Source organism: Somniosus microcephalus, chromosome 4, assembly GCF_052327205.1.
Source record: "Somniosus microcephalus isolate GS21.2 chromosome 4, FLI_Smic_1.0, whole genome shotgun sequence".
In the NCBI taxonomy this organism is placed as follows: domain Eukaryota; kingdom Metazoa; phylum Chordata; class Chondrichthyes; order Squaliformes; family Somniosidae; genus Somniosus; species Somniosus microcephalus.
In genome coordinates, this window is record NC_140990.1 from 136,268,314 (window position 1) to 136,289,719 (window position 21,406).

General features: G+C 47.1%; 1 pseudogene across 1 annotated transcript in view; it reads right to left on the reverse strand.

Moving 5' to 3' along the window:
• Positions 1-6,888: 6,888 nt before the first annotated feature.
• LOC147119819 (uncharacterized) overlaps positions 6,889-21,406 on the reverse strand; it is a 32,958-nt pseudogene continuing 18,440 nt past the window's right edge. The window contains exon 2 of the transcript XR_015078087.1: positions 6,889-7,975. The product of XR_015078087.1 is annotated as an uncharacterized LOC147119819 (transcript). The remainder of the gene's footprint in view (positions 7,976-21,406) is intronic.

Here is a 21,406-nt window from a genome sequence, read left to right on the forward strand (position 1 = left end):
GATGACGTCATCGGTGCCGGCGCAGCGCTACCGGCTAACGCCGATGGTCGGGCCCAAATCAATTTCCGAAGCGGCTATAATTCCGGCGCAAGGCCCTCTAGCGCCTCTAATTGGGCGCTAACCCCACTCAATTTCTAGGCCAGGGTCTAGTGTAATATAAACAGAGACAGGGTCTAGTGTAACATAAACAGTAACAGGGTCTAGTGTAATATAAACAGAGACAGGGCCTAGTGTAATTTAAACTGAGACAGGCTCTAGTGTAATGTAAACAGAGACAGGGTCCAGTGTAATATAAACTGAGACAGGGTCTAGTGTAATATAAACAGAGACAAGGTCGAGTGTAATATAAACAGAGTCAGGGTCGACTGTAACTTAAACAGAGACAGGGGCTAGTGTAATATAAACAGAGACAGGATCTAGTGTAATATAAACAGAGACAGGGTTTGGTGTAATATAAACAGAGAAAGGGTCCAGTGTAATATAAACAGAGAAAGGGTCTAGTGTAATATAAACAGAGACAGGGTCTAGTGCAATATAAACAGAGACAGGGTCTCGTGTAATATAAACAGAGAAAGGGTCTAGTGTAATATAAACAGAGACAGGGTCGAGTGTAATAAAAACAGAGACAGGGTCTAGTGAAATATAAACAGAGACAGGGTCTAGTGTAATAAAAACAGAAACTGGGTCTAGAGTAATAGAAACAGAGACAGGGTCTAGTGTAATATAAACAGAGACAGGGTCTAGTGTAATATAAACAGAGACAGGGTCTAGTGTAATCTAAAGAGAGACAGGGTCCAGTGTCATCTAAAAAGTGACAGGGCCTTGAGTAATACAAACACAGACAGGGTCTTGTGTAATATAAACACAGACAGGGTCTTTTGTAATATAATCAGTGACAGGGTCTTGTGTAATATAAACAGGGACGCTCGAGTGTAATATAAACAGAGACAGGGTCGAGTGTAATATAAACAGAGACAGGGTCTACTGTAACTTAAACAGAGACAGCGGCTTGTGTAATATAAACAGAGACTGGGTCTAGAGTAATATAAACAGAGACAGGGTCTAGTGTAATATAAACAGAGACAGGGTCTAAAGTAACATAAACTGAGACAGGGTCTAGTGTAATATAAACAGAGACTGGGTCTAGAGTAATATAAACAGAGACAGGGTCTTGTGTAATATTAACAGAGACAGGGTCTAGAGTAACATAAACTGAGACAGGGTCTAGTGTAATATAAACAGAGACATGGGGCTGAAAATTCAGTAGGGTTAGCGCCCCATTTGAGGCGCTAGAGGGCCTAGCGCCGGAGTTATGGCCGGTTTGTAAATTCAGTGGGGCCCTGCCATCGGCATTAGACCGGTTGCGCTGCGCCGGCACCGATGACGTCATCGGTGTGCGCAGCGTCGCGGTTGCTGTGGTGACGGGCCCCAACGCCGAAATTGAGTTGCGGCCGCCTCGCCCATGGCAGCCGCAACTAACGATGTTTCAGCAGAGTCCTACGCGAGTTAGCGCCGGCGCATTAAGGTCGCGCGGCGGCCGGCCGCTTTCCTGCCGGCCGCCTGCCCGCACCTCCCTCCCCGGACTCCTCCACCCCCCCCCTGCGGAACAGATGCGTCTGGCCTGCGAGCCCGGCACTTCTCCGAGGTGCCGGGCTCATTTTTTTCAAGATTTCAACGGCCAGCGGGCGGGTGCAGGCAGCTCCTCCTTAACTGAAGGAGGAGGCCTGCACTTCCCCAGCCTGCCGCACCGCATCGGGTGCCGCAGCGCCGGAATTGCGCCGCAATGCGGCAGTCAGCGCCCATTTCGAGGCGCTGACACCCTCCTGTAGCGCCGGCAGCCGTTTGGGCGCGGCGCTACTGAATTTTTGGCGCGCGCAGGGGGACTTAGCGCCGGCGCTAAATTTCCGGCGCTAAAGCCCTGGCGCGGCGCCAACTGAATTTCTAGGCCATGGTCTCGTGTAATATAAACAGAGACAGGGTCTCGTGTAATATAAACAGAGACATGGTCTAGTGTAATATAAACAGAGACAGGGTCTAGTGTAATATAAACAGAGACAGGGTCTAGTGTAATACAAACAGAGACAGGGTCCAGTGTAATATAAACAGAGACAGGGTCTAGTGTAATATAAGCAGAGACAGGGTCCAGTGCAATATAAATAGAGACAGGGTCTAGTGTAATATAAACAGAGACAGGGTCTAGTGTAATATAAACAGAGACAGGGTCTAGTGTAATATAAACAGAGACGGTCTAGTGTAATATAAACAGAGACAGGGTCGAGTGTAATATAAACAGAGACAGGGGCCTAGAAATTGAGTTTGCCTCCGCCAGGGCTGTAGCGCCCGAAATTTAGCGCCAGCGTTAATTGCCGCTGCGCCCGCCAAAAATTCAGCTGCGCCGCGCCCAGACGGCTGCGGGCGCTAATGGAGGGTGTCAGCGCCTCACAATGGGCGCTGAATGCAGGATTGCGGCGCTAATCCCCCGCTGCGGCTCCCGATGTGGTGCGGCAGGCTGGGGTACTGCAGGCCTCCTCCTTCTGTTAAGGAGGAGCGGCCTGCAGCCGACCGCTGGCCGGTGGAATCGCACGAAAAATGAGCCCGGCACCTCGGAGAAGTGCCGGGCTCGAGGCCCACACACATCTGTGCCGCGGGGGGGTGGTGGAGGAGTCCGGGGAGCGAGGTGCGGGCAGGCGGCCGCCGCGCCACCTTAATGCGCCGGCGCTATGTCCAGCAAGAAACTTTTGAAAAATCATTGGTTGCGGCTGCCACGGGCGAGGTGGCCGCAACTGAATTTCGGCGTCCGGCTGCGTTACCACGGCAACCGGGAAGCTGCGCACACCGATGACGTCATCGGTGCCGGCGCAGCGCTACCGGCTAACGCCGATGGTCGGGCCCAAATCAATTTCCGAAGCGGCTATAATTCCGGCGCAAGGCCCTCTAGCGCCTCTAATTGGGCGCTAACCCCACTCAATTTCTAGGCCAGGGTCTACTGTAATATAAACAGAGACAGGGTCTAGTGTAACATAAACAGTAACAGGGTCTAGTGTAATATAAACAGAGACAGGGCCTAGTGTAATTTAAACTGAGACAGGCTCTAGTGTAATGTAAACAGAGACAGGGTCCAGTGTAATATAAACTGAGACAGGGTCTAGTGTAATATAAACAGAGACAAGGTCGAGTGTAATATAAACAGAGTCAGGGTCGACTGTAACTTAAACAGAGACAGGGGCTAGTGTAATATAAACAGAGACAGGATCTAGTGTAATATAAACAGAGACAGGGTTTGGTGTAATATAAACAGAGAAAGGGTCCAGTGTAATATAAACAGAGAAAGGGTCTAGTGTAATATAAACAGAGACAGGGTCTAGTGTAATATAAACAGAGACAGGGTCTCGTGTAATATAAACAGAGAAAGGGTCTAGTGTAATATAAACAGAGACAGGGTCGAGTGTAATAAAAACAGAGACAGGGTCTAGTGAAATATAAACAGAGACAGGGTCTAGTGTAATAAAAACAGAAACTGGGTCTAGAGTAATAGAAACAGAGACAGGGTCTAGTGTAATATAAACAGAGACAGGGTCTAGTGTAATATAAACAGAGACAGGGTCTAGTGTAATCTAAAGAGAGACAGGGTCCAGTGTCATCTAAAAAGTGACAGGGCCTTGAGTAATACAAACACAGACAGGGTCTTGTGTAATATAAACACAGACAGGGTCTTTTGTAATATAATCAGTGACAGGGTCTTGTGTAATATAAACAGGGACGCTCGAGTGTAATATAAACAGAGACAGGGTCGAGTGTAATATAAACAGAGACAGGGTCTACTGTAACTTAAACAGAGACAGGGGCTTGTGTAATATAAACAGAGACTGGGTCTAGAGTAATATAAACAGAGACAGGGTCTAGTGTAATATAAACAGAGACAGGGTCTAAAGTAACATAAACTGAGACAGGGTCTAGTGTAATATAAACAGAGACATGGTCTAGTGTAATATAAACAGAGACAGGGTCTCGTGTAATATAAACAGAGACATGGTCTCGTGTAATATAAACAGAGACAGGGTCTAGTGTAATATAAACAGAGACAGGGTCTAGTGTAATATAAACAGAGACAGGGTCCAGTGCAATATAAACAGAGACAGGGTCTAGTGTAATATAAACAGAGACAGGGTCCAGTGCAATATAAACAGAGACAGGGTCTAGTGTAATATAAACAGAGACAGGGTCTAGTGTAATATAAACAGAGACAGGGTCTAGTGTAATATAAACAGAGACAGGGTCTAGTGTAATATAAACAGAGACAGGGTCTAGTGTAATATAAACAGAGACAGGGTCTAGTGTAATATAAACAGAGACAAGGTCGAGTGTAATATAAACAGAGTCAGGGTCTACTGTAACTTGAACAGAGACAGGGGCTAGTGTAATATAAACAGAGACAGGGTCTAGTGTAATATAGACAGAGACAGGGTTTGGTGTAATATAAACAGAGACATGGTCTGGTGTAACATAAACAGAGACAGGGTCTAGTGTAATATAAACAGAGACTGGGTCTAGAGTAATATAAACAGAGACAGGGTCTAGTGTAATATAAACAGAGACAGGGTCTCGTGCAATATAAACAGAGACAGGGTCTAGTGTAATATAAACAGAGACAGGGTCTAGTGTAATATAAACAGAGACAGCGTCTAGTGTAATATAACCAGAGACGGTCGAGTGTAATATAAACAGAGACAGGGTCCAGTGTAATATAAACAGAGATGGTCGAGTGTAATATAAACAGAGACAGGGTCTCGTGTAATATAAACAGAGACAGGGTCTAGTGTAATATAAACAGAGACAGGGTCTAGTGTAATATAAACAGTAACAGGGTCTAGTGTAATATAAACAGAGACAGGGTCTAGTGCAATATAAATAGAGACAGGGTCTAGTGTAATATAAACAGAGACAGGGTCTAGTGTAATATAAACAGAGACAGGGTCTAGTGTAATATAAACAGAGACAGGGTCTAGTGTAATATAAACAGAGACAGAGTCTAGAGTATTATAAACAGAGACCGGGTCTAGTGTAATATAAACAGAGACAGGGTCTAGTGTAATATAAACAGAGACAGGGTCTAATGTAATATAAACAGAGACAGGGTCTAGTGTAATATAAACAGAGACAGGGTCTAATGTAATATAAACAGAGACAGGGTCTAGTGCAGTAAAAACTGAAACAGGAATAAAAACAGAAAATGCTGGAAATGCTCAGCTCAGGCAGCATCTGAAGAGAGAGAATCAGAGTTAACATTTCAGTTCGATGTCCTTTCGCCAGAACTGGAAAAAGTTAGAGATTTAACAGATTTTAAGCAAGGGCAGGGGCAGAGAAAGCGGGGAGGGGAGGAAATAACAAAAGGGAAGGTTTGTGATAGGGTGGAAGGCAGGAGCAATCAAATGACAAAGGTACGATTGTACAAGGCCAAAGGAGATGGTAATGGGACAAGTAAAGAAACAAAAGATGAGTCTAGAGGAGGTGCAAATGGGAATGGGAGAATCATTAACAGCTGCCGTCTCAAAAATAGGGACAGAGGTTACAGTCTGAAATTGTTGAACTCGATGTTGAGCCCAGAAGGCTGTAAAGTGTCTAATTGAAAGAGGAGGTGCTGTTCCTTGAGCTTACGCTGAGCTTAATTGGAATACTGGACAAGGCCGAAGACAGAGGTCAGAGTGGGAGTGGAGCGGAGAATTAAAGTGACAGGTGACTGGAAGCTCGGGGTCACGTTTACAGACTAGCCGGAGGTGTTCCGTAAAGTGGTCACCCAATCTGCATTTGGTCTCCCCAATGTAGAGGAGACCACGTCGTGAGCAGTGAATACAATATACTAAATTGTAAGAAGTACAAATAAATCGCTGTTTCACCGAAGGAGCATTTCGGGCCCTGGACAGTGGGAAGGGAGGAGGTAAAAGGGCAGGAGTTGCATCTCCTGCGCTCGCACGGGAAGTTGCTGTGGGATGGGATGGGATGGGATGGGCAGAGGGTGCTGGGGGTGATTGAGGATTGGACCAGGGTTTGGCAGAGGGCGTGAACCCTTCGAAGTGCTGAAAGGGGAGGGGAGGGGATGATGTGTTTGGTGGTGGGATCACACTGGAGGTGGCGGAGGAAGATCCATTGAATGTGGAGGCTGGTGGGGTGAAAGATGAGGACAAGGGGAACCCTATCGTGGTTCTGGGAGGGAGGGGAAGGGGAAGGGGTGAGAGCAGAAGTGTGGGAAATGGAACGGACATGATCAAGGACTCCTCTTTCACCCCTACTCTCCAACCCCCCTCACCCCATCTCCTCTTTCACCCCAACTCCTCTTTCACCCATAATCTTCAACCCCTCACCCCAACTCCTCTTTCTTCCCTGCTCTCCAACCCCCCTCACCCCAACTCCACTTTCACCCCAATTCCACTTTCACCCCTGCTCTCCAAGCCCCTCACCCCAACTCCTTTCACCCCGACTCTCCAACCCCCTCACCCCAACTCCTCTTTAACCCCAACTCCACTTTCACCCCTACTCTCCAACACCCCTCACCCCATCTCCATTTTCACCCCTACTCTCCAACCCCCCTCACCCCAACTCCTTTCACCCCTACTCTCCAACCCCCTCACCCCAACTCCTCTTTAACCCCTACTCTCCAACCCCTCACCCCAACTCCCCTTTCACCCCTACTCTCCAACCCCTCACCCCAACTCCCCTTTCACCCCTACTCTCCAACCCCTCACCCCAACTCCCCTTTCACCCCTACTTTCCAACCCCTCACCCCAACTCCCCTTTTACCCCTACTTTCCAACCCCTCACCCCAACTCTCCAACCCCTCACCCCAACTCCTCTTTCACCCCTGCTCTCCAACCCCCTCACCCCAACTCCTCTTTCACCCCTAATCTTCAATTCCTCTCGAAGGTAGAACTGAAATAATCTCGAGTTAGAAAAGACCTAAAAATGCAGCAGTCAGTAACAGGATATCGATTATTCTCCTCTTATCTTGGAGACAGCAAATATCGACACACTGTGTTATTTGAAATATCAAAATATTAAACTCCAGTCAGTTATAGTGGTTATTAACATCAGCAGAAACAAACCCCAACTTTCAGAATGAACACGATTCAGTCCAGGATGCGATTAACAGCAGGAACAACAGCAGAATCCAACCCCTGATGTCATTGTGAGTTTGCTGGTGTCATGGCAGGTGGGATAACGCAGCGAATCCCTTCCCACACACTGAGCAGGTGAACGGCCTCTCCCTAGTGTGAACTCGCTGGTGTGTCAACAGTTTGGATGAATGGGTGAATCCCTTCCCACACACGGAGCAGGTGAACGGCCTCTCCCCACTGTGAACTCGCTGGTGTAACAGCAGGTCGGATGACCGAATGAATCCCTTCCCACACTCAGAGCAGGTGAACTGTCTCACCCCAGTGTGAACTCGCTGGTGTTCAGTGAGGTGGGATGAACACTTGAACTTCATCCCGCAGTGAGAGCAGGTGAACGGCTTCTGCCTGGTGTGACTGCGCCGATGAGTTTCCAGCTGGGACGGGGAAACGAATCCCTTCCCACAGTCCCCACATTTCCACGGTTTCTCCGTGGTACAGGTTTCCATGTTTTCTCCGTGGTACGGGTGTCCTTGTGTCTCTCCAGGTTGGATGATCTGTTGAAGCCTCGTCACACACAGAACAGGTGTACGGTTTCTCCCTGCTGTGAATGGCACTATGTTTTTTCAGGCTGTGTATCTGGTTAAAGCTCTTTCCACAGGCTGTGCACGGGAACACTCTCACTCAGGTGTGTTTCTTGGTGCTTTTCCAGTCACACTGATGTTTGAAATCTTTTCCCACAGACAAACAATTTTTCTTCCACATTCAAAGGCTGATGATATTCAGGTCCTGTTGAATCGAGTGACGCTGTCAGATCTTGACGTGATGTTTGGATTAAGTTTCCCTTCTGCAAATCCTCCCCTTCAAATAATCTGTAAAAGGAGTTTACAAAACTCATCACTGTAAGTACATGACAGAAATTCATAACAAACAATTCTAGTTTCTATGGAACATTCTTTCCTCTCTTGTGCCTCCAAATCCCCGCCCACACATTGTCCCTCCTCCCTGTGCTAAAATCCAAATACATTGCACGTCTCAAGGCTGTTTGTTCTCCGCTCCCAGTTATCACCAACTCTGGCTGGGTTCAGATCTAAACTCAAGGGTTCAGATCTACACTCAATGGTTCCCCTCCCTCTCCTCCCCTGAAGGTGCTGACTCTGGCTGGGTTCAGTTCACTTACTGGTTCCCCTCTCTCTCATCCCCTGAAGGTGCTGACTCTGGCTGGGTTCAGTTCACTCACTGGTTCCCCTCCCTCTCCTGCCCTGAAGGTGCTGACTGGCTGGGTTCAGTTCTACACTCACTGGTTCCCCTCCCTCTCCTCCCCTGCAGGTGCTGACTCTGGTTGGGTTCAGTTCTCACTCGCTGCATCCCTGAAGCCCCGCACACTACTGGTTCCTTTTCAAAGATGGCGGCACATGCGCTCTACTGCTCAATGAAGCAAGATGGCGATGAACAAAACCTCAGTTTTTCTTTGCAAAGATGGCTGCCGTTAACCTGGGCCTGCTACCGGGAAAAAGCCTCCGAGCTGCAAACGCGGAACCTGTAGATTCTCATTCCGGGCTTGCAGCCTACACCAGGTATTTATGAAGCCCTGCCGCCGGGTGCGTTACCTCCCTGCGCCCTGTTGATTCGTAATCGGCGCAAAAATCGCGACTGCAACCTTTCAACGCTTGTCGCCCTCCCTGGCACTGATCACAGTGACACTGCGCGTGCTCCAAATACTGGTGAGCACTGGGCTCCTGCAGTGTGAATAGGGCACAATGCTGGGGAACAGCCCTGCCATTGAAAGCCGCAATTAGTGAATGGAGAATGAGTTTCTGTGAACCCATTGAGAGAGAATTCATCAATAATTCACACAGAAACCCAAGTGCACGGGCACTCTGCCATGGTTCAGTCCTGGATGTGATTAATAACAGAATCCAAACCCCTGCAGTCACATGTGAACTCACTGGAGTCTCAGCAGATGGGGTGAATTTCTTCCCACACACAGGATATTGAATGTGTATCTCTCTCCAGTATCAATGCGCTGATCGTGCATCAGCTGCTTTGAACTGGAAAAGCTTTTCTCACAGTCAGAGTATTTACAGCAACTAGTACAATAGCAAAATACTGCAGATGCTGGAAATCCGAAATACCAACAGAAAATGCTGGAAAAACTCAGCAGGCCAGGCAACATCTTAATCTAGAGCCGTCTGTTGTCTCCACTAGTCCTATCACCATCTCGTCTCGTTTTGAATACCTCTTAATGTCTCTTCTTCTCTTTTGTTCTCTCCCAGCCTGGCCTCTTAATCTATTTCATTTCCTGTGCTTCTTTAGTCTTGACAAAGGGTTTTCACCCGAAACGTTGACTCTATTTTCTCTCCACGGATGTTGCCTGGCCTGCTGAGTTTTTCCAGCATTTTCTGTTGTTATTCACAGCAACTGTTCTCAATGTGGACACTCTGGAGTGTCAACAGTTGGGACAACGGAGTGAATCCCTTCCCACACATGAAGTATCTAAACGGTCTCTCTCCGGTGTGACCGTGCTGATGTGTCAGTAAATGAGATGATCGATTGAATCACTTTCCACATACAGAGCAGTGAATGGATTCTCCCCCTTATGAATATGTTAGGGTGGGAATAGATGAGATAAGTGAGTGACTCTCTATCCACGCTCAGCTGGTGAACAGCCTCTCCCTGGTGTGACTGTTTCGATGAGTTTGCACCTCAGACGGGCAACTGAATCCATTCTCACATTCCCCACATTTTCACTGTTGATTCAGGTGGGCTCACGTGTCTCACAGACTAGATGATTTGTTAAAAGTGGATCCAGGCACAGAACATGTGCCCTGTTTCTCCCCGCTGTGATTGGTGCTTTTTCATTCTATATAAGGTGGATGAATTAGCTGCGCAAATAGAGGTAAATGAATATGATTTGGTTGGGATTATGGAAACATGGCTCCAGGGTGACCAAGGCTGGGAACTCAACATCCAGGGGTATTCAATATTCAGGAAAGATAGGCAAAAAGGAAAAGGAGGTGAGGTAGCATTGCTGATTAAAGAGGAGATTAACACAATTGAAAGGAAGGATATTAGCTCTGATGATGTGGAATCTGTATGGGTAGAACTGAGAAATACCAAGGGGCAGAAAATTTTAGTGGGAGTGGTGTACAGACCTCCAAACAGTAATGCGGAGGTTGGGGATGGCATTAAACGGGAAATTAGAGATGTGTGCAATAAGGGCACAGCAGTTATCATGGGTGACTTTAATCTACATATAGATTGGGCTAACCAAATTAGTAACAATACTGTGGAGGAGGAATTCCTGGAGTGTATACGGGATGGTTTCCTGGACCAATATGTCGAGGAACCAACTAGAGATCAGGCCATCTTAGACTGGGTATTATGTAATGAGAAAGGATTAATTAGCAATCTTGTTGTGCGAGGCCCCTTGGGTCGGAGCAATCATAATATGATAGAATTCTTCATTAAGATGGAGAGTGAAGTAGTTGACTCAGAGACTAGCGTCCTGAATTTAAATAAAGGAAATTATGATGGTATGGGGCGCGAGTTGGGTAGGATTGATTGGGGAATGTTACTCAAAGGGTTGACGGTGGATAGGCAATGGCAAACATTCAAAGATCGCATGGATGAACTACAGAATTTGTTCATCCCTGTTTGGCATAAAAATAAAACAAAAAAGGTGACTCAACCGTGGCTAACAAGGGAAATTAGGGATAGCATAAGATCAAAGGAGAGGACATATAAATTGGCCAGAAAAAGTAGTAAACCTGAGATTGGGAGCAGTTTAGGATTCAGCAAAGGAGGACAAAGGGATTAATTAAGAGGGGGAAAATAGAGTATGAGAGTAAGCTTGCATGGAACATAAAAACTGACTGTAAAAGCTGAAGTAATCAAATTACTGTTGTACTTTAGTTTTGTATGTTAGAATATGTATAATGTAGCACCAATGTACAAGGTGGAGATAATGAGTTAATTCATACCCTGAGTTAAACGATATATAGTTCTGTATATTGCATTTACCCAGTTAAGCTTTAAAAACATGATTAAGTGACTTCAAATGCTGAGAAATCAAACTGCAGTGCAACTCGTGGGAAGATTGGGGAGGATGTCTGTTCGGCCAGGTGAGGCAACACATATACAAGATAACATACGTCAGAATTTGTTTGTTTGTAAACTCACAACAGGGTTCCATTACATCAAAGTATGGTGGGACTAATCAGAATGTGCTTGCTTTGCAGAAGTAACCCGAGGCAAGGTCAAAAATCTGTGCTTTGCATAGACTGAATGAGGACTGTTATCTTAAGAAAACATGTAACTGCAAACCACCTGGCTAGGGACAAACAGACGGTTGTAAAGCAATAGATTAAGATGAGGCCACAGTCACAGAAGGCCACGGGACCAACTGATAACAGGACTGTGATTTGTAGGTGGCAGGATGGATGAAATGTCATGGTTTATAATTGCCATTTGGCAATAAATCTGTATATGCTGATAAGCTTTGCACCCGCCCCTAGGGCAGGGATTTGATTTTTGTATAATTGTGAACGTTGCTAGGGAATCAGTGGAGTCGGATCTGAGAAGGGTCTCAGAAGGTTCTCCCCAGGCCAGTGAATAAAGTCCATTTTGAAACAACCTTCACTCGAAGTCTGTCATCTGTACCAAAGCTAAGCGTCGACTTTGTATATCACATGGTCCGCTATTGGCTCACATCAATTGGCGTAGTCGGCAGGATCACAGACTCTGACCAGTACACAGGAACGTTGAGCTAAGAAGGGTGAGTACGTTTTAAATTAACTCCCATAAATTAGAAAGCCCAGAACGTACTGTGAGATCTGGTAAGGCTGTGATTAAAAGAACTAAATTAGAGACAGACTCGAGAAAGGGGGGTGCAGTCTGGTGAGCCGGGAGGTGGCAAGCGTCTAGGATAGAGAGGCAGATAAGTGGGCGATAAAGACCTACAAGGGAGCCGGGAGGCGGCAAACCAAATCCTCAGAGCCGTTAAGGTGGCAAAGCCTCTTGGGTAAAGAGGGGGTTAAGTGGGTGATAACGTCCTACGAATAGTGGATCCTTGGGAGTCACGGGGTGATCGACACGGACAAGGGTGGTTGACTATCCCAAACACCTAGCCTGAGCCCGAATTAAGAGGACGTAGTCCCACGTGACGGCCAGGACCAAGTAGGTGTAGGGAACGAAACACCACAGGATCGTGATCGCATGACGAGTGAGTGTGCGCAAAATAAGTGTGTGTGGGTGAATGATAGGGTAACATAAGAACCATTGAGAAGTAATTCGGAAGCTATATAGAATGCCTAAAAAGGATGCAGAGATACAGGAGGAGGGACCGTCCCCTTGGGGAGATCCCGACTCCGTCACCCACTATTTAGCGGACAGGAATCAAACACTTATCGAAACTATGAAAAAGAAAGGATGGGATCCCGAAGACAGTGCAGAGAGCCAAAGGGCTTGGTGGAGGGGACAAACCAAAGATAAAGAGGGACAATGGGGAATGGTAGTCTTAGCTTGTTACCAGAAAACATTTAAGGAGTTGAAACAGAAGGGAGAGGGGGAAAGGGAAGAGAAAGAAGTAACAGCTCCCAAACCAGGAGGGAAGAGACACCCGGTGGCCAGTTCCAGCAGTACGCCCGTATACCCAAATCTACCAGAAAAAGGTAATACACATGGGGGTGGGTTAGAAAAGGAAACAGCAGGAGACAGTAAGGAAAGGGACTGGCCGGAGCCATTGCCCTGGCCAGAAGAAAATCATTTCCCACCACCCTATAATCCGGTGTACCGCACGGTAAAAACAGCCCCGGTAAAAACTGAAGTAATCCCAGTACACCCAGTTCCGGCAAGACCCCAGGTAATTCGAACTACCTACCAGCCCTTTAAACCCTTAGAGAAACAAATTCTGGTGGATAAATTAGCCCAGCTGCAACATCGGGGGAATAACTACCCAATTTGGCAAAAGATGAGGGAATTGAGGATCAGTCATAATTTACACAAAAAAGTGTAATTTACAGTTGTTGCGAGCAAAAATTTTGGATGACCATTGGGACCAATTGCCCGTGAATTTCAGGGACGGAACTTGGTGCCTGGAGTGTAATCCCGCCCCGCAACAGTCAGACCAAATCTACGAGGCATTCAAGCGAGCAGTAGAGGAGGTTATGGGACAGGTCCCGGTAAACTGGGCAGCCATAAGCAATATAACTCAGGAGAAGGGGGAATCTGCCGTAGACTATAGTAAACGGAAATGGGAAAGGTTTGTTGGATGTTCCGGCATCCTAAACCCCACCACAGAGAACCAATGTTTCCTGCAATCATTTAAAGCCGGACTAGGTCCCGCATATCAGGCAGCCATACGATTAGGAATTCTTACAATGAACAACAATGAGGATTTAATTAGGTGGGCGACAGAAGTGGATAAGATGCAAAAGGCTAAGATAGCTGCCGCAGAGGTGTTGGGGGAACAAGAGGGAGCAGTGGGGATAGCAAGCTGTTATGCTGGCGGGGAGGAGGGACATTTCGTTAAAGAAACCAAACAGAAGCAGAGAAGAGCAGTGAGGCGAGAAGGAGCCCGGTATAAAAACCGGCGTGAGCACCGAGGCCCGACCAGTTCCAAGGAGCAGTGAGGCGAGGAGGAGCCCGGTATAAAAACGGGCGCGAGCACCGAGGCCCGACCAGTTCCAGGGAGCAGTGAGGGGAGGAGGAGCCCGGTATTAAAACCGGCGCGAGCACCGAGGCCCGACCAGTTCCAGGGAGCAGTGAGGCGAGGAGGAGCCCGGAATAAAAACCGGCACGAGCACCGAGGCCCGACCAGTTCCAGGGTGCAGTGAGGCGAGGAGGAGCCCGGTATAAAAACCGGCGCGAGCACCGAGGCCCGACCAGTTCCAGGGAGCAGTGAGGCGAGGAGCCCGGTATAAAAACCGGCGTGAGCACCGAGGCCTGACCAGTTCCAGGGAGCAGTGAGGCGAGGAGCCCGGTATAAAAACCGGCATGAGCACCGAGGCCCGACCAGTTCCAAGGAGCAGTGAGGCTTACCAACTCAGCAGCGGGGAGAGGTAAAAAGTAATCAGAGTGTGACATCACCAGGGAGCAGGTAAGTGATTGGTTGGTGAGTATTTCTCTTTTTTAAACTTTAACTCTGTGGTTTATATTTGCTAAGGTCTTTTCTGGTGTAGCAGGGACTGTTGGTAAACCATACAAGCACCTTAGAGTTTATCTTTAATTGGTGATAGTGAATTAATTTAAGGGTAAGTCATGCTAGGAGAGCCCAGCCCCATGTTATGCTCCTCTTGCTCTATGTGGGAATTCAGGGACACTGCCGGTGTCCCTGATGACCACGTGTGCCAGAAATGCATCCAGCTGCGGCTACTAGCAGACCGCATTGCGGCGCTGGAGCTGCGGATGGATGAGCTTTGGAGCATTCACGATGCTGAGAGGGTCGTGGATAACATGTTTGATGAGGTGGTCACACCGCAGGTAAGGGCTGCACAGGCAGAAGGGAAATGGGTGACCATCAGGCAGAGCAGTAGAGGCAGGCAGGTAGTGCAGGGGACCCCTGTGGCCATCCCCCTCTCCAACAGGTATACCGATTTGGATACTGTTCAGGGGGATGACTTACCAGAGGAAGGCAGCAGCAGCCAACTTCCTGGCACCAGGGGTGCTTCTGCTGCTCAGGAAGGGAGGGAAAAGAGTGGGAGAGCAATAGTGGTAGGGGATTCTATCGTAAGGGGAACAGATAGGCGTTTCTGTGGCCGTAGACGTGACTCCAGGATGGTTTGTTGCCTCCCTGGTGCCAGGGTCAAGGATGTCACTGAACGGCTGCAGGGCATTCTGAAGGGGGAGGGTGAACAGTCAGAGGTCGTGGTTCACATTGGGACCAATTACATGGGTAGGAAGAGGGATGAGGTCCTGCACCAAGAATTTAGGGAGCTAGGTAGCAGATTAAAGAGCAGGGCCTCAAAGGTTGTAATCTCTGGATTACTCCCGGTGCCACGTGCTAGTGAGTATAGGAATAGGAGGACAGAGCAGATGAATGCGTGGCTAAAGAGTTGGTGCAGGAGGGAGGGCTTTAGTTTCCTGGATCACTGGGCCTGCTTCTGGGGAAGGTGAGACTTGTACAAGTCGGACGGGTTGCACCTGAACCAGAGCGGGACAAATATCCTTGCGGGAAGGTTTGCTAGCACTGTTCGGGGGGGTTTAAACTAAAATGGCAGGGGGTTGGGAACCTGAGCAGGGAGACAGAGGAAAGGGAAACAGAGATAAAAGCAAAAGATAGGAAGGAGAAAAACAAAAGTGGCAGTCAGAGAAATAAACGGTTTAAATCAAACGTGGCCACAGTAAATAATAATTCTAATAGGTCTAAGAGCGTTAAAAAAACAAGCCTGAAGGCTTTGTGTCTTAATGCGAGGAGCATTTGTAATAAGGTGGATGAATTGGCTGCGCAAATAGAGGTAAACAAATATGATTTGGTTGGGATTATGGAAACGTGGCTCAAGGACGGCCAAGACTGGGAACTCAACATCCAGGGGTATTCGATATTCAGGAAAGATAGGCAAAAAGGAAAGGGAGGTGGGGTAGCATTACTGGTTAAAGAAGGGATTAATACAATTGTAATGAAGGATATTAGCTCTGATGATGTGGAATCTGTATGGGTAGAATTGAGAAATACTAAGGGGAAAAAAACATTAGTGGGAGTTGTTGTATCCGTGTGTTAATGGAGACACGGAATGCAGGAGTAGGTTTCACAGGTGTTTACTGAACAAAGTCTGGAGGTGAACTAACAGATACAAGACACTATACAGGCTTATATAGCCCGAGTGGCCATTACCGGCATTACAGTATACAGGGGCTCTTAAAGGCACATACACCACAATTCCTCCCCTTTTAGATAACCAGGACATAATATTTTAAGTAATCATTAATTAACATATTACAAGAACAATAATCTATACATTTGCTGCAGTTAATCAATTATAAGTCAGTCTCTCTGGAGGCTTCCTGACTCGGTCCGGATAACGCCTCGGTGGTGTAGTAGGTTTTGGTGGTGTAGTAGGTTCTTTTGGCAAGGTCGATTCAGCTTGAATGCCAGTGTCGGGTTCATCTGGTTCCAGTATCACCGGATTGGAGGTAGATACTATGGGTATCTCTACTTCATCATTAGGTGTATAGAGTTGTGGTGTAGGTTGTCCCTTTTCGGAGGACTCTATGATCTGGTCAGCATGGCGCCTTATTATGCTTTCTCCAATGTCCACGGTATACATCAGCGGTCCTAGTCGTGTGCAAATAGTTCCAGGCTGCCATATCTCAGTACGGTAGTCCCGGGCCAAAACTTGTTGACCTATCTGGAAGGTTCTAGTTGGCCTTTCATTCATGCCTTGAAATTGCCGGTTCTCCACGTCCCTTCTGATGTTTGGCTTGATCAAATCCAGCCGGCATCTTAGGCTTCTATTGAAGAACATCATGGCGGGTGTTTGGTTTGTAACCACGTGTTGCATTCCTGTATGCAAACAAGAAGTTATCTACCTTATGCTGAAGTTTTATGTCTTAGTTACCCATGGCCTTTATGGCCTTCTTGAAGGTCTGGACAAACCTTTCAGCCAATCCATTGGTGGCGGGATGGTATGGGGCGGACGTGTACTGCTTAACCCCATTGTTTTTTAAGAACGTCCTGAATTCTTCGGACACAAATTGCGGTCCATTATCAGAACAGATCTGTTCAGGCAGCCCATTCCTGGCAAATATGGTCCTTAATACTGTGATGGTTTTTTCCGTGGTGGTGGAGGACATCTTTATTACCTTCGGCCACTTGGAGTGTGCATCAACCGCGATTAAGAACATTGAGTCCATAAATGGACCAGCAAAGTCGATGTGTACCCTTTGCCATGGAGATGAGGGCCACTCCCATGGATATAGAGGGGCTTGTGGTGGGGCGTTTTGGACCTTCTGGCATCCTAGGCAGCTCTTGGTCATTTCTTTGATGTCTCCATCGATACCTGGCCACCACACAAACGCTCTGGCTAGGTTCTTCATTTTCACTCCACCCAGATGCCCCTCGTGAAGCTCCTTTAGCACTTTATCCTGGAGTTTGGGTGGAATCACCACTCTGGATCCACACATCAAGGTTCCTCGGCACACTGACAGCTGTTCTACTCTTTGCGAGAATGCTGGCAACAGTGGTTCGCCATGTACTGGCCATCCCTTCACCGTTAAATCGTAGACTCATGAGAGAGTCGGGTCATTCCTTGTTTCCTTTTCAATGGCAGAATTTGTTACTGGTAGACATTCCACTATGGTTGAGTGGAACATCTCCACTGGGTCCACTGTAGGTGCCTCTTCTACCGTTGGCAACGGTAGGCGCGATAAACCATCAGCATTCCCATGCTGTTTTGATCCTTTGTATTCTATGTCATATTGGTGCGCCCCTAGGAAAAGGGACCACCTCTGTAGCCTTTGCGCTGTCATAATGGGAACACCCTTTTTAGGGTTGAATATGGAGACGAGGGGTTGATGGTCAGTCAATAAGGTAAATTTTTGTCCGTGTAGGTAATGGTTGAATTTCTTCACTCCCCACACCAGGCTAAGTGCTTCCCTGTCGATCTGGGCATAGTTACGCTCAGCTGAGTTCAATGAGCATGACGCAAAAGCTATTGGCCGCTCCGAGCCATCAGGGGATCTATGCAATAATACCGCTCCTACGCCATAAGGGGATGCATCGCACGCCAGTCTGATTGGCGGTGATGGGTTGCAATGAGCCAAAACTTCCTTGGACGTGATCAAGCCTTTGCATTTATGGAAGGCACGTTTACAGTCTTCGCTCCATTTCCAAATTACTCCCGTTTGTAGCAGTTCGTTAAGAGGGTGCAGAAGAGTTGACAAGTTCGGTAAAAATTTATGATAGTAATTTATCAATCCCAGGAACGACCTTAATTATGAGACATTTTCAGGTGCTGGGGCTTTAATGACCGCTTCAATTTTTTCAGGTGACTTATGCAACCCTTCCTCATTAATTATGTGGCCACAATATGATATTTGTTTCTGGAAAAATTCACACTTGGGGCGATTTGCTCGTAGGCCCGTTCTCTCAACCTAGTGAACACCTGCTCCAAATTGGCAAGGTGCTCGTTGTCATTTTCTCCTGTTACAAGGATGTCGTCTAGGTAGCATTGAGTCCCCGGAATCCCTTGGAGGACTTGCTCCATAGCTCTTTGCCAGATAGCTGGAGCTGATGCTACTCCGAAAACCAGTCGATTGTACTGGTACAGGCCTTTGTGTGTATTTATCGTGAGATACTTTTTAGAGGCCTCTTCAACCTCCATCTGTAGATATGCCTGAGCCAAGTCAATTTTGGTGAAACGTTTTCCTCCGGATAGTGAGGCAAAAATATCTTCTATCCTCGGAAGAGGATACTGTACCATGTGAAGGACCGGGTTTACAGTCACCTTGAAGTCCCCACAGATGCAAATTTTTCTCTGTTCTTCAGATTTATCATTATTCAACGTTTTCTTCATGACCGGGACGATGGGTGTTGCCCACTCGCTCCAATCTATCTTGGATAATACGCCTGCCTTTTCCAAATTCTCCAGCTCTGCCTCGACTGCTGGACAAATTGTGTATGGCACCGGCCTTGCCTTAAAAAACTTGGGAATTGCCGCATCTTCCACTTTTATTGAGGCGGTGACGCCTTTCAAGGTTCCTAGTTCCTGTTGAAACACTTCCTTGGCATTGGCCTAGATGTTTTTTAATCGTTCAGGTATGACGTCATCCTCACTTTTTTTCTTACTGGTCACCGTCAGTGCCTGAATGGAGTGCCAGTCTAAATGTATCTTTCTGATCCATTCACGTCCCATCAGCGGTGGACCACCATCTTGCAGAACGTATAAATACAACTTCTGTATTTCCTTGCTGTTGTATACAACAGGCATCTTTATTTTCCCTTTTGGGTATACTTTCTGCCCCATATATGTTTTCAAGATAATGGATGTGTCTTTCAAAGGTATATGCGGAAATAGCCGCTCGTAATCCCGTCGACTTATGACGGTCAGAGCTGATCCTGTACCTAGCTCCATTTTAACTGGGGACCCCGCTATCATGAGGGTAACCCAAATGGTCTGGTAATCTTCTTTGGCAATTACATTATGTAATTTGAGACAGCTTAGTCTCTTGTTTCTGGAGTCGCTATCGCTCTTCTGGTCTTCGGAGCTACTGTCCGTCATCATTTGTACCTTTCTGTACTTTTCCTTATTGATTTTTTTCCTGTCCATGCATTTTTTGTGTCCAGATCGGCATACACGTGCAATGTGTCCAATCTTTCCGCATTGCCTGCATGCTTTGTCCTTGAACCAGCAGTCCCTCTGGTTATGGGTGGATCTGCCGCAGCGATAACATCTCTCGAAACCCTGTGTCATTTCATGGGTGCCGAAGTCCTGTGGCTTTTGCTGTATCTCTGCAGCTCCTCTTGCGGCTGCTTCGTATGATACAGCCATACTGAAAGCCTTGTCCAGTGTCAAATCTTTCTCAGAAAGTAGCCTTTTCTGTGTTCCTTCACTTAGGAGACCGCAGACGAATTTGTCTCGAAGAGAATCTGCCAGTCCTGCCCCGAATTGGCAGTGCTTTGACAGCTTCCTTAATTTGGTGAGGTAATCAGCGTTACTTTCATTCTTGTGCTGATTTCTCTTGAAGAATTTGAATCATTCCGCTATCAGCAGCAGTGTTGGGTTTAAGTGCTCCTGTAGGGTATCAACAATCTCCTTAAAATTCTTGTCCTTTGGTTTGGCTGGAGTGATTAAGTTTCGTAACAGCCCGTATGTCTTTGCACCCATTAGATTTAGAAGTACTGATGCCTTTTTATTATCTTCTATTTCATTAGCTGTGCAATATACCTCCACTCTTCCCACATATGTGGTCCAATCCTCTATATCGCTATCGAAAGCATTAATATTGCCAGCCTTAGGCATCCTGAAAAAAAAATGGTGCCTCCCACACTTTCCTTTCTTCCCTGCAGACAAAAAATGGCGCTTCCCGCATTTCCCGCCGCTGTTGCTGCTGACAACGATTTTCTCCGTGGTTTTTATTTACATAGGTTTTTTCAATTAGTGGAGACTCGTTCCCGCCGGACTCTCTGGGACTTTTCCCTCCCTCTGCTTGGTCCAAACGCCGACCTGCTTTGCAGCGCCGGCCGTCTCCCGAGTGCTCCCCCCCTCTGTCTCTGTTTACCTCTGCCTTCGCTGCTTGGCTCCGCTGCAGAGCCAGCCGATGGAGCCCCAGCCCACCCAGGAAGGACGACTGCAGTACCTGCCACCAGCTCGGCCAGCCGGTGAAACCACAGCCTTTCCCTTATTTCTTTTCTTTCTTGTTTTTCTTTGACTTTCGTCTGAGGAATCGATCCCCTTGAGGTGCTGCCGAATTGCAGGTAAGTCCATTTCCAATTCGTCGCCACTGTTGTATCCATGTGTTAATGGAGACACGGAATGTAGGAGTAGGTTTCACAGGTGTTTACTGAACAAAGTCTGGAGGTGAACTAACAGATATATAGCTTATATAGCCCGAGTGGCCATTACCGGCATTACAGTATACAGGGGCTCCTAAAGGCACATACACCACAGGAGTGGTATATAGACCTCCCAACCATAAGGCGGTGGTTGGGGATGGCATGAAAAGGGAAATTAAAGAAGCATGCAATAAGGGCACAGCAGTCATCATGGGTGACTTTAATCTACATATAGATTGGGCCAACCAAATTAGTAACTATTAAATCCGTGTGTTAATGGAGACACGGAATGCAGGAGTTGGTTTAACAAGTCTTTACTGAATGGAGACAATCTGGAAACTGAAACTACAGAAGCCTGCCAGGGCCTTTTATACAGGGATGGTCACTGCCGGTACTGCAGTCTGAGACCAGTTATTCCCTTAAAGGGACATACACAACAATTCCTCCCCTTTTAGATAAACAGTACATAACATTCATTTAACAACTAAATAATAACTAATTACAATTACAATTACGGTTGCTAGATACATCAGTTGAAGTTAAGCAATTATAAGTTCAGTCTTTGAGGAGGCTTCCTGATTCTGTCTGGATAACGCCTCTTTGGGATATCAGGTTCTTCTGGTAACGTTGAGTCGGGATCAATGTTGTTGTTTGGTTCATCTGCTTCCAATATCACCGATTCTGCGGTAGATGCAATTGATACTTCGGTTTCATCGCCAGGTGTCTCAGATCGTGGTGTGGAGTTGAGGTTTTCCAGTGACTCTAGAATCTGGTCAGCATGGCGTCTTACAATGCTTTCTCCAACATCCAC